We start from the raw sequence: 13310 nt of genomic DNA, 5'->3' as shown, positions 1-13310 counted from the left end.
CCCGGGGCCATCTTGGCAGCAGAAGACCCAGGAAAGCATCTGCTTCTGCACCTTCCATGAGCATCTGTCCCGTGAGAGGACTGCCATGTTTCCCCAGGTGCTTCTCATCAGATGCCAACCAACGCAAGAGGCTGTAGCATTCAAAGCAGAGCACGGGGGCCCCTTGCTCAAATGCGGGATTTGCACAGCTTGCTTTAAAGAGAGACTGTTGGCCTGGCCGGTGGAAGGTGGCATTCTGGATGACAACAGAGTCCAGGTAGGAATACTCGGCGTCAGCATATTTGGTGGCTGAAGTAACACTGCCCCGCGATCTGGGGGCTGGGGCTCGGTTGAGACCGGTGTCCCTGGGGGCCGAGGAGACGAGAAGAAGAAGGATTCTCTTCCACCTCGTCCAGCTGAACAAAATCCTGGCGTTCCTAAGGCAGGGACGAATTGGATCTAATCTTTCCTCTTGCCTCCTTTTCTCCATTTTAAAGAATGCTGCCCAGGTTTGTGTTCACGTCCCTGCCAGCTTTAGTCAATGACCGCTCAACGTCCCCAACGTGGTTCCTCCAATGCCGGCTGGTGTGGGGGGGTCAGGTATGCGGTCTCGGGTGTGTTCTGAGTGCCACGTGGTCTGGCCGTGAGACAGGAGTGAGGACTTCTGACCTGAAGGTATATAAGATTCTGCGATGGGGGATTTTGTGAGCTCAGGAAGGACTCGGTGACACCAACAACCAGTTCCCCAAAGGCTTCTCTTATGGCCAGAGAGAGCGGGGGGTGGGGGGGGGTGGCTAACACTCATGACAGGAAACACGTGTAACCAGTGGCCAGGGAATAATGACATCAGTGATTCCAACATGGATGACTCACTCCTAGGGTTCCATACTCTGGTCAGCCCTGGCATAGCACTGGTAATATGTGAAATTATTACCCAGGGTGTGTGTGTGTGTGTGTGTCTGTGTGTGTGTGTGTGTGTGTGTGAAGGATTAACAAGTTCCTTGGGTGTCTTCTCAAAATAGAAATGTAATTGTTCTCTTTTCAGATGACAAATGATTGTCATCATTTTGTAGTCTCGAGTAAAGAGTAGTATCGGTTTCAGGACTCAGCCCCCTTCCTCTGCCCTCATAGTCTTCTTCCTGCTTTGTTTCCTTGTCCTTCCTGGTTCTTACTCCTTTCCAGCACATTCCACGTTGTTTTTGCTGAGTCTAGCCATCTTTTGTCTCCCCCACTGAGACGGTGGCTCCATGAAGACAGGTGAATTTGATTGCTTTTTCTCTTCCTCCGTGTCTTTAGAATCTGGCACACGGTCGGTGCTCAGTTCATACCTGTTGAATAAATAGGTGGTCTGAGATCTCTGTATGATAAGAATTATCCTGTTGAATCATCACAGCAATTCTTGAGGTGGTATTGTTTCCCCCTCCACCACTTACAGCTGAGGAACATTTGAGGAAGGAATTTGACCACAACCAGAAAGGTGAAATGTCAGTGTCAGGGTTAGAACTTGAGTCTCTCCAAGTCCGGAATGTTCTTATCCACTCCTTCAGGAGTCCCGGGCTAGAGGAACAAGAGCCTATGTCAGAATCAAGAAGCAGACCCTTTCGTAGAGAGATGGTTGCACGCCATTTTCAGAATGATCACATCGTGTTGAGAGGCATATAGCGAAGTTCACACAACACGGATTCTTTCTAGGCTGAGCACATTGCAATGGTCACATCCACTAGCGCTCTGAAAATCAGCATCTTTAAAGAAAGCAGCTTAATTTATGTGATAGTAATGGAGTTATTTGCACTGAGGAGTGGTGGAAAGGAAGGTGAACACTATGTGCATTGCCATTTGTGGAGTGGGTACCATGTGCCAGCTGCTTTGTATTTATTATTTCGTCCAGTCCAGACAAAGACGCTGGGAAACACGCAATCTGAGGTCCGTTTCCCTCCTCCGTGTTCACGCAGAACCCTGGGCTTATCTTTATGCACAGTGTTTGAAATCCTGGCTCCTGACTCGTCTTCCTCACCATGCTGGGATTTCTTGGAGGCCGGCATTATTGTATCTTGTTCCTTGTCAGACGAATCTCCAGAAGCTAGTGTAGCTCCTGGCACAAAAGCAATGCTGTAAAAAAACAAAATGAATGAATTACGGTGGACTGTCCAGCTTGGAAAGTGGAGTTCAGATAACCTTGAGGGTTTAAAAATTTAAGAAATGAGAGCATCACATACATGAAAGAACTGGAAAATAACCTAAGATAGTTTGTAGTCAAGTGCTTGATTTTGCAGTATACAATGTCTGAGAAGCAGACTTCAAAGAATGGAAAGATCATGGTGGGTTGAGATTAGTCATGGGAAGATTCATTTCTTTATTCATTTGTTCAGTATATTATAAATGCTTACAACGTATTGTAAACTCTCTTGGGCATAAACATTAACTAGCATAATCCTTGACCTCAAGGCATGTACATTCTCACAGAAAAATCAGATAGAGGGATATCTGAGACTAGAATTCTCCAAATTTCTAGTCCAATGTAATTGCAATAAAAACATGGGACACGATCTTCCCTTTGCAAAGATCAGTACTGATCGTTTGTTTTTTTTTTAAATAATTTTAACTTCCTTCATGCCAACTCCAGCAAAATTGAATATGCTTACATTTTCACTGTGTTTGAATTTCATATATCTTATAGATGGCAGCTCAGCCCCCTAGCTCAGAACTAAGATGTCCGTACCCAGCGTTCAAACAACGTTATTGTCACCATCGTCAACGACATCATCAAAACGTCTCTTGAGCCTTTACGGCGGACCAGGCTCTGTGCTGACGTCTTGTTGGCTCACAGGTGATGGACACGCAGCACTGGCACGCTGAGGTGCAGATATAAAATAGAGTCATGGGGAGGGGGTGACCTATAAGCCAAGAGGAAGCAGAGCTCACGCCATCTCCTGACTTCTTAACCTACAATATGGACCAGGCATAAATGGACAACTCTAGTCTGGTCAATGCTTAAGGAAGCTCTACCTGAACATGATCCACACGTTTATAGTTCCGGGATCCAGGAGATCTATGCAACTGTGTGACAGTAGATGCTTCCTGGATTGGGGGAATGGCCTTTTTGTAGAAAGGGGGGCCTTCAGAGGTAAACAACTAGATCAGCTCTCCTTCTGCTGAGCTGACTGACCCCCCGAGCCAGCCCTCTGCCTAAGTATCCAAATAGGCCTCCAGGACGTCCAGATTTGCCGTCACCTCCGTGGATTAGAGGGATTATTTCATTTAATCCTCCAACGGCCTTATGAGATGTTCTCTGTTACTATTTTCATTTTACAGACGAGCAAACGAAGCCATGCAGAAATTAAAGAAACTAGTTTACGGCCATCAGCTGGGACTGGGAGATCAGGGACCGGAGTCGAGTGTTCGTGTTCTTACACTTGACCTCTGTGATGTAGATTACCTCTTAAGTCACTGGATTTCAAAACAAAACAAAACAATCCCCCCCCCCCCCAGAGAAACAACAACAAAAAAATACACTGGATTTCGGTAAATCATGCTACTGGCATATAGATTCTATCCGGTGAATTGCTTCTAAATTTGTGTGTATTTATATATGTTGTGTCACAGGCTGCATGTGTGCACCGTCTGGCATTGTGTTGAACACATGCAAATGGTTCAGTCACACCTCCACTGGGTACAAAAACTGAAGCTGGCAACATCACTCATCATCAGGGAAATGACCGTCAAAACCACAATGAGATACCACTTCACAGCTGTCAGAACGGCTAACGTTAACAACTCAGGCAACAACAGATGTTGGCGAGGACGTAGAGAAAGGGGAACTCTCTGGCAAACTGGGGCGGCCGCTCTGGAGAACCATGTGGAGGCTGCTGGAAAAATTAGAACTAGAACTACCCTATGACCCAGCAATTGCACTACTAAGAATTTATCCAAAGGATACAAAAATGCTGATTCGAAGGGGGCACATACACTCCAACGTTGATAACAGCGCTATCAACAAAAGCCAAATTAGAGAAAGAGCCCACATGGCCATCGACAGATGAATGGATAAAGAAGATGTGGTGTATACACACACACACAATGGAGTATTACTCGGCAATCACAAAGAATGAAATCTTGCCATTTGCAACGATGTGGATGGAATTAGAGGGTATTATGCTAAGCGAAAGAAGTCAGAGAAAGACAAATAACATGCTTTCACTCGTGGAATTTGAGAAACAAAACAGGTGAACATAGGGGAAGGGAAGGAAAAATAAGGTAAAAACAGACAGGGAGGCAAACCATAAGAGACTCTTAAATACAGAGAATAAACTGAGAGCTGCTGGAGGGGAGGTGGGTGGGGGGGATGGGCTAAGTGGCTGATGGGCATTAAGGAGGGTGCTTGTTGGGATGAGCACTGGGTGGCCTGTGTAAGGGACGCATCACTGGGTTCTACTCAGGAAACCAATGCTACACCGTCTGTGAGCTAACTTGAATTTAAATAAATATTCTTTTTTTTAATTTTATTAATATTTATTTTTAAGGGAGAGAGAGACAGGGTGTGAGCAGGGGAGGGGCAGAGAGAGAGAGAGAGAGAGAGAGAGAGGCAGAGTGCGAACGGGCGAAGGGCAGTGAGAGAGGGACACACAACTCAAAGCGGGTTCCGGGCTCTGGGCTCCGAGCTGTCCACACAGAGCCCAATGCGGAGCTCGAACTCACAAACTATGAGACCACAACCTGAGCCAAAGTAGGACGCGTAACTGACTGAGCCACCCAGGCGCTCCTAAATAAATAAATTTTGAAAAAAGGAGAAATATTCAGGGGAGTCCACATAGGCTGAAGTGAGAGAACATTCAACAGCACCTTGAATCCATATGAAGAAATAAAGAGCACTGGTAAATCCAACTACATCGGCAGATACAAAACGCGGCATAAACGTGTTTTGTGTTTGTAATAGTTTCCCGCATCTCATTTAAAAGATACTGCTTAAAGCAATAATTATACATCTTTGTTAATGGGAACACAGGGCATAAACATGTAATTTGTTTGACAATAACAGCACAAAGGACACTGCCTCCATATAGAAGCAATGTTTTCGTGTGATATTGGAATTAAATTGGGATTAATTAAAAAAAAAAAAAAGCCAAGACTGCAGCTAACCAAAGCCCTATCGATCTGTGTTCTCTGGTTGGAAGAACAGAGACTCTAAAGAAGAAGCCGGAAAGAATCCTTAAAGGTCCAGCAAGCCAACAGCGCAGCATGTTGTAAGAAAAGAGTATTTTCGGCGCCCAGCTCCAGGTAGGCATTCAATAAATCCTTGCTGACTGGGTGGAATGAAACAGATTGTCACGACTGACGCCACATGGGAACTAATTGCAAAACCTATCTGGAGAACCACTTGAGGAAGCAAAGCCAAATTTACTGGGCCGACGCGAGAGCGCTACCATGGTTTGAGACCATCTTGGTTTCTGGGCTGAAAGGCAGCCGAGGAGAACATCGTTCGGTGTGGACAGTGTGCCGGCGGGAAGCCAAAGGGAATTTCTTCCACTTCGTAATTTCGGAAACAGTTTAGACAGTTGGTGTATTAAATGCCCGGGAAATTGTTTTTGAGCCTTTGCAAGAGAGTTCCTGCCTTTAATCTCCACATCCATCTATGTGCATTGGTAATGCAATTGAAACTTAACACGACCTTATAATAACTCCGTCTCCTACATTTCTTACTTCGGCATGAAAATAATATTGAAGATTATATTCTTGGGAACCGTACTGTCGCAAGATGAAATCAAACAGTTAAGCTTCAGGGGAGGGGAGAGAAATGGACCGGGAAGGGGTTTAACAAATGCTAATGCCGAGCTTGTGTTCCTGGGAAGAGACTGTGGTCTTTTCAATTTTCAATTGAAATGCGGCCCTCTGAGATCCTTCTGGTGTTTGGGAAGTCAAATTGTCTTATTAAATTGTGCAGAAATTGACAGATTCCAAACAAATAGAGAGAGTAATCATTGGAGAGTGCACAATAATCTGGCAATATGGAAATTACGAATTATAATGTTTTCCCTTTGAGTAAATGAAATATGCAAAAGACTAACTGCCTAATACAATAGAGTTTGTGTAATCCCTCGGTAGCTGCTGTTAGCAGGCTATTTTATCACAGTTGCGTACTTCTCAGTTAATAATGAATGCGCAGAATTAGGTTTAAAACGAATTATAAAAACTTTTAAAGTTCAGGTTTTACATAAAGCGCCATCAGGAAATATCAAAACGCTTTGGCAGCCAGTGGCATAAATCTTTTGAAATGTCTGTGCACTTTACTGAACACTGTTTTTTTGTTGTTGTTGGCTTTTTTTTTTTTTTTTTTTGGTACGGTAATGCCAGCTCTTGTTTATGTCAGGGAAATTTTCTCATCTGTCATCAGCCTATTAAGGTGCCTAGTAATCTTTGGTCCTAAAGAAATAGAAAAATGTAGCTTTCAAGTATTTTTACAATCTTGTTATCTTAATAAGATTGTGTCTCCTTGTGTTTATCTGTGGAATACGATACGGAAATCCAATCCCAGTAGTGACGATAATATTACTTCATTTTATTCAACAACACTTTGGTGAGTGCCCTCTACCTAGAGGACCGGAAGCTCGGTGTTACGAGGGACATAGTAAGCCCAGCACTCAGATCAGCCTTTCGGGGGTTGACGCTTGTTTAAGGAGCAGCCGGAATCAGAGTTTTGAACATTCGTCTGGTTCTCGTTCTTAAAACACTTGCTGTAAGATCAGTGTCCTTAGTCAACTCCTGACTATTCAAAAAGTTTCCTCATCTTCCCATCTCCTAAGACCTGGCGTCATGAATTTCACTGTTCATCAATTTCTGTCATAGGGAAAGGACACAAAGAAGGGAAGACTCACACCAATAGGGATGTGAGAAATCTGACCAGAGATCTGTAGGAAAGTGTCTGAATTGTGTGGGTGTGGATGACTTTCTGGGCTCTTCCTTCATGAGCAACCTGGAGTCGCCATGTTCAGAGCAAGCGTGTGCGTCTCGGGTTTACTGGGTATTTGGTGCTCACAAGGTTTCTTCGTTTCTTTTTGTCTTGCAACTTCCAAAGCCATCGTATTACTGTTTCCTGCAAAGCCTGGTCTAAGTCTTAATTTCTCTCCAGCTGAAGTTGGAACTTTTTGCTGCTCAGCTACCCATTTTCTAATGAGAAGGGATCACAGAATATTTATAGAGATGGAAATGTCAGCCCAAGGGAAGTTTCTGAAGTGTGGAGGCAGGCGAGACACTGGGACTGACGTGCTATATACCGGGGGCAATGATGCTTAAAGACCCGGGTGAGCCAAGTGGCCCTGTCCTTATAGGCAAACAAGTCTTTAATTCCCCAGGAGGAAGGTAAATGTGCCTAAGGTAGGAGTGATCCTTCAAAAGTAGTGTGAGCCGTAGTTACAAAGGCACCAGAATAAGAGAGACCCCGGATATGCCATCAGTACTTGACTTACAACCAAGGAGATGTCGTGTGCCTTCTGACTCAGGCAGAGCCGGCTAGACTAATGGGCAAAGACTAATGGGCAGCAGAATGACAGAGTTTTGTAGGAACAGCTCACTTAGGGCAGATTCTGTCGGGATATTTCATAGAGGTCGTCTCTTCTCAATCTTTGTAATGCTTAAAATGCATGAAAACGGGCAGGTGCCTTCAAGTGGACGCAAGGTGTATAAAAGTGAATGCTCAATTAACTGGATGGGGAGTCTTTGCTAAGTTTTTGGTGGATTATGCAGAATTAAATTTATGCAACTGGGTAGAGGGAATAAACTGAAATAGAGTAAAGCATGCACTTCTGAAAGGTGCTAGAGAATGTAATTCAGAAATCATTTATCAGGGACTCCTTGTTTGAATTCAACACAGTAAACATCTATTCTCCCGTTGTACGCTGGGTGAAAAGTGAAAGATGCCGACTCTCAAAGACCAGCATGTTCTAATGACAAAGCCAGTGGATAAACAGAACAACCGACCCAGGTTAAGAGAGCTGGAGATGACCCACTTTGGGGCGTATGGGAGGCTGCTGGCCAGGGAAGGTCCTTTGGAGGAGGCAGAGCCCGGTAGGAGGTTGGAATGTGAAGGATGGGGGGGGGACTCAGGGTTGCAGGCCAGCCCATCTCGTAGGACTAGTAGAGGATGTGTGAACTCCCAGAGTAACACTACCAGCTAAGTACGTCAATGAAATCCCCACATGGTGTACGTGTTGCTGCATGGGGGTGCAATTTGGCCGACAGTGGGAACTGATCGATTACGAACAAAACAGTTTCCGTGTAACATGGGAATGGCTATCCACTACCAGCTATATTCACTTCTCCAGGCCACTGTGGAGGGGAACATGATTGAAAAGTCCTAACAGCCTGAGACAAGCCTCGAAGCCAGGACTGATAGTTTCTACGGTCTCTCTCTTGGCTATCAAAGTGTCACTGTTGCAAATTTTCCTAATGAATGCCATTCGTGGCCAAGCATCCAGCATCGTTCCTATGTGTCCCTTTTGTTCGGCGTACCCTTGTTTGTTGAATTGGTTTCCCTACTGACCCGTAAACTCCCAGAGGCCACAGACCAGGTCTGCTCTCTCCTCTCAGCATCTCGGACCAGGCGTCAGAGCTGTGTGTTACCACCCTGGTGTGCCAGCCTCCCTGTCCAGTCTGCGGATGATGTGGGAGTCTCTAAACGCTCACGCATTTTTCGAGCAGCACAGAAGAGGTAGCAAGTCTCTAGTCTCCCGTGACCGCAAGCCTGTGCCTGCAGGACCCCAGCATTGCTCAACAAGAACACGGCTCTGACATCCTGGCTCCTGTAGTTCGAAGTCTTTGATACAGTTTAAATGGAGGGACCCAGTACCGCTCATTTAATTACCCTGCCATTTTAACTGAATGCTCTTTGACTTAATTTTATCTCAATGAGTATAAAGCGTCGAGAGACTCTCCCATAAACATGGAGTTGCCTCTGACAGCTTCTGGGAAGGAGCCCCAAGGGGAGAACGTGGTGATTTACAGCACACTAGCAGCACTGCGGAACAGCTTTGGCACCAGAAGTTTCTAGGGCTTAATTACTGCCTTTAAAATTTAAGCCAGAGTTAGGCACTGAGCCGTACCGAGCCGAGGAGGGAAGAAAGGACATAATTGCATAGCAAACAAAAGGCTTGTAGGATGATGTTGGTGGCATTCTTTCTTGTGTGTCCTATAAAGACACCAATCTAAATCATCCGTTGCTCTTTCTATGGCTAATATTATCCATTCTTTCTATGGCCTGTATTGTCCACACAAAGAGACCTGACCTCTTTGAATCCCGCGGAAGTATACTATACAGAAGATACTGTAAGACTTTGACTTACTCCTAAAAAAAAAAAAAAAAAAAAAAAAAAAAAAAAAAGACAAACAAACTGGAATTTTCTATTCTTTCTAAACAGCGCCTGGCCAAGATATAAAAATTCCAGTAGTATTAGAAGAATGTTCACATAGTTTTAATTCCATAGACCACGCACTCCTCCCCCTCCTCCCATTTAACTGTTGAAAAGACGCTACATTTTTAGGTGAATCCCCAAACAAAACACATAAACCCATGAATAATGTTACCTTGCTAGCCGTCTTAAGAAATAACAATTTAGTAATTTGGCTGTTGTAGAGAATGCTGCTATAAATAACGGAAACAGCCAAAGTGCCCGTCGACGGATGCACGGGCAAAGGAGAGGTGGGGTGTGGATGTGTGTATAGATACGGTCGTCTGGTAGAATATTTCGCAGCTGTAAGAAAGAATGAAATCGTGTCATTTGCAATGAGGTGGGTAGAGCTACACTAGAGGGTTAAGCTAAGTGAAATAACTCGGCCAGAGGAAGACAAATGCCATGTGATTTCACTCCTGCGTGGAATTTAAGAAACAAAACAAAAGAGCAAAGGGGAAAAAAGAGAAAGAGGCAAATCAAGAAACAGACTCTTAACTATAGGGAACCAACTGCTGGGAACCAGAGGGGAGGTGGGGGGAGGGGCGGCCCAAAAGGTGATGGGGATGAAGGAGGGCACTTGTGATGGGCACTGGGTGATGTACAGAGTCGTTGGATCATTATGTTGTACACCGGAAACGAACATTACACAGGATGTTAACTAACTGGAATTTAAACAAAAACTTAAAAAAAAAAAAAAACTTAAAAAAAAAAGAAAGAAAGAACAGCTCAAAAGATAAAGCTTTTCTCTCTATCCCTTTCTTTGAAACAGGAAATCACAGGGCGCCTGGGTGGCTCACTCCGTTAAGCGTCCGACTTCGGCTCAGGTCATGATCTCGCGGTCCATGAGTTCGAGCCCCACGTCTGGCTCTGTGCTGATAGCTCAGAGCCTGGAGCCAGCTTCAGATTCTGTGTGTCCCTCTCTCTCTCTGCTCCTCCCCTATTCATGCTCTGTCTCAAAAATAAACATTTAAAAAAATTTAAAAAAAGAAATAGAAAATCGCTTTCCTTTAAGAAGAGTTGGATGATACCCCCCAAAGTTCTTCATTTAATGGGGAAAGGATGGCTCTCATGTTCCCTCCTGTGCTCGTTGGTTGTGCTTTAAGAATTCAGCAGCTTTGAGCCTGAGGGCAGTATTCGGGAAACCAGCCACAGATTGCCCAGGGTCCTTTAGGAGGGGTGTACAACTTCCCACGTGAGCGTGAGCTGAATTTCGAAGAGGTCTAGAAATTCTGAAATCTCCTTTCATCAATCAGACTAAACATATGCGGTTGTCTCTGGGATTTGGGAGCTAGCCTGGTGGAAAAAGGAATATTCACCCCTTTTTACCTGCCGTGTCTCATTTCCCGGGAATCCGCAGCCCCTGTGTCAGCCTCCGGCCGATCGTAGTTCCCCGGGGTCAGAGCTCCCTCCGTATCTTCCTGCAAGTTGTTTCCACGGCTTTCTGTCTGCCTGGCCATTGGTTAACAGCTCAAACATCGCCATCCCCTGGGGAAGACTTCACTGACTTCCCCAGCTGGCCGCAGACACCTACCTCATCATCTCCCTCCTGGCATGAAACTTTATTCCGCTTCCCTCCCCACGGAGAGTGAATTCTAGAGACCATGTACGATGCTGTGGCCTCAAAACCTAGCATGAGTACGTGCTTAACGATTATTTCCTGACAGATAGATACCCCAGTCACGGGAGCTCTTTTATTATTGATCGAATATCACGTGCCATCATTCTGCATCAGCTTTCTGGCATCACAGAGATACACCTGTCAGAAAACACGCAAATCACTTTACGGTGTAGAACTTGTGGGTAGGTAGCTGGTGACCTGAAATATCCTATCTTCCCAGAAGATACAAATAAGGAGAATTTGGGTGCGACTAAGAAAGACCCATTCCCACCCCCCGGTTATGTTAACGTGACACGAAATGGATCCCAGTGAGATAATAATGTGGTTGGAAAAGTCACTGCCAAGAAGGACCGTCACCGCAAGGGGCTTTGAAAGAGGAGAAGACATTTATTTAACAGAACGGACCACTCTAAGCCTCCTCAGCAGATTAAATGTATGAGTCACATGGCCCTTAGTGGGCTGGTTGTCCGTTATCCCCCCGAGTTCTCTGATCCCTGTAGCACACTCTCATTCACATGCTCCAGGATTTATGTCAAAGGTGCCAGGAGCCAGAAATTGTGCTGTGAGATTGTGAAATGTAAGAGCAAACTCCTGAGTATAAATAGCAGGAATGATATTTGCTTTCTATACTCTGTGTGTGTGTGTGTGTGTGTGTATGTGTGTGCATTTGACAAAATAGTTTTTCTAAGGCCTTGGTATATGTGTATTTTTTTTGTAGGAATTCACTTTGTGACAGAAAGACTCAGGGAAATCACTGAGACCACATGAGTGTGTGTTTATAGCCTACCAGAAGCGGTAGCAAGAGGATCAGGGCACAAGTACAGTCAGGTGGTGGGGCCCCTGCCTGGTGCTGTCGTTACTGGCTGACCTTGGGAATGACTCATCATCCCTCTGTATGAGTTCTCCCCTCTCCAGAATGAGGATTTTAAACCAGATGATCTCCTTCTGGCTCTAAAATCCTTCAATATGATGTCTCTTTATAATAGTGTTTGTAACACTAGAGTATGTGGGTTTTACCCTCTAACTATGTATTACAGAAGTGTAGGCGGTCAGTAAATAGTAAGTTACTGGCTTTTTTAAAAAAAAATATGTCTTGTTTTTTAAGCTTATTTATTTACTTTGAGAAAGAAAGAGAGCACGAACAGCAGAGGGCAGAAAGAGAGGGAGAGAGAGAGAATCCCAAGCAGGCTCTGTACTGTCCGCGTAGAGCCTGATGCAGGGCTCAAACTCAGGAACGCTGAGATCGCGACCCAAGAGTCAGATGCTTAACCAACTGAGCCACCCAGGTGCCTACAAGTTACTGACTTTTAACTGTAGTTTTAGGAAGTGAGATCTCTTCCCTAGATGTATTTACGTGCAATCCGATAGATGAAGAAATGAGGAAGGAGACTGGACGTTGAATACGGTGGGCCAGACGCTCACTGTGCTACATTCTTTGTGGCTTTAGAGACACGGATGCACTCGTGCACCGAACAATCTTCGGTGGGGGATTTTCAGGAAGTACCATCTCTAGGGCACTGGAACCAGTACTCCTTACCTTTTTTTTTTTTTCCCACCCTCATTACTTTCAGAACCAGTGTTAGCAAAAATACTATTGAGATGCAAATCGTTCTGGTTTCCGTGGGGCTCTGTGTTCTTGGCAATCCGTTAGACAGCGAATGGCGTAAAGCACACCGTGATTTGGTCTACCTTCTACGTGTTTGAACATATTGGTGACCACAGATTGGAAATCACTGAGTGAGCAGGCACCATCAGCAGGAAGCACAGAGATTTATTTGTCAATATCAAAGGACTGAGCAGTGAAAACGAAGGGCAACAGTACACTTACGTTTCATAGATGAGCAAACAGATGAAAAAAGGACTTGCATTTTCCTACAAAGTGGATTAATGGGGTGGGGGAAGGGTTAGGATTTCTGACTCTCTAATCCAATCTTTAGCCCTGAAAACATAAAACCCCTCGTCGAACCTGGGTTCATCGCTCTGTGAGTACATGTGCTCTGAGCCGCACATCCTAGGCTATTTATTGGAAGGAATTTTAGTTTTAGTGGGAAAACTGAGTGATTGGAAATAGGTCTTTACCAACTTTTATTGTTCTAGAGTAAACAGAGATAATCGGTCTTAAAAGCTCTTTTTGTAAGCCCCGAGCTCAATTATAGTGTAGCTATAATTCCAGAACTCTCTGAACTGCACCTACAAATTATCCTCTGCACAGATCTTTAACTTTAACAGCCATTCATTAGTCAAAGAGACCTTTGCTTTTATATGAATCCAGT

At 44.7% G+C, this 13310-nt stretch overlaps 1 protein-coding gene across 1 annotated transcript in view; it reads right to left on the bottom strand.

Annotated features, from left to right (window-relative positions):
* The window catches only part of PFKFB3 (6-phosphofructo-2-kinase/fructose-2,6-biphosphatase 3), a 952670-nt gene continuing 939360 nt past the window's right edge, over positions 1–13310 (bottom strand). Inside the window, exon 16 of the transcript XR_007456894.1 lies at positions 1–11. The gene's annotated coding sequence lies outside the window, so the exon portion shown is untranslated. The remainder of the gene's footprint in view (positions 12–13310) is intronic.

Source organism: Panthera uncia, chromosome B4 (assembly GCF_023721935.1).
Source record: "Panthera uncia isolate 11264 chromosome B4, Puncia_PCG_1.0, whole genome shotgun sequence".
Classification (NCBI taxonomy): Eukaryota; Metazoa; Chordata; class Mammalia; order Carnivora; family Felidae; genus Panthera; species Panthera uncia.
Note: the sequence above shows the minus strand (reverse complement) of the source record. Positions and strands in the feature narration are given on the sequence as shown.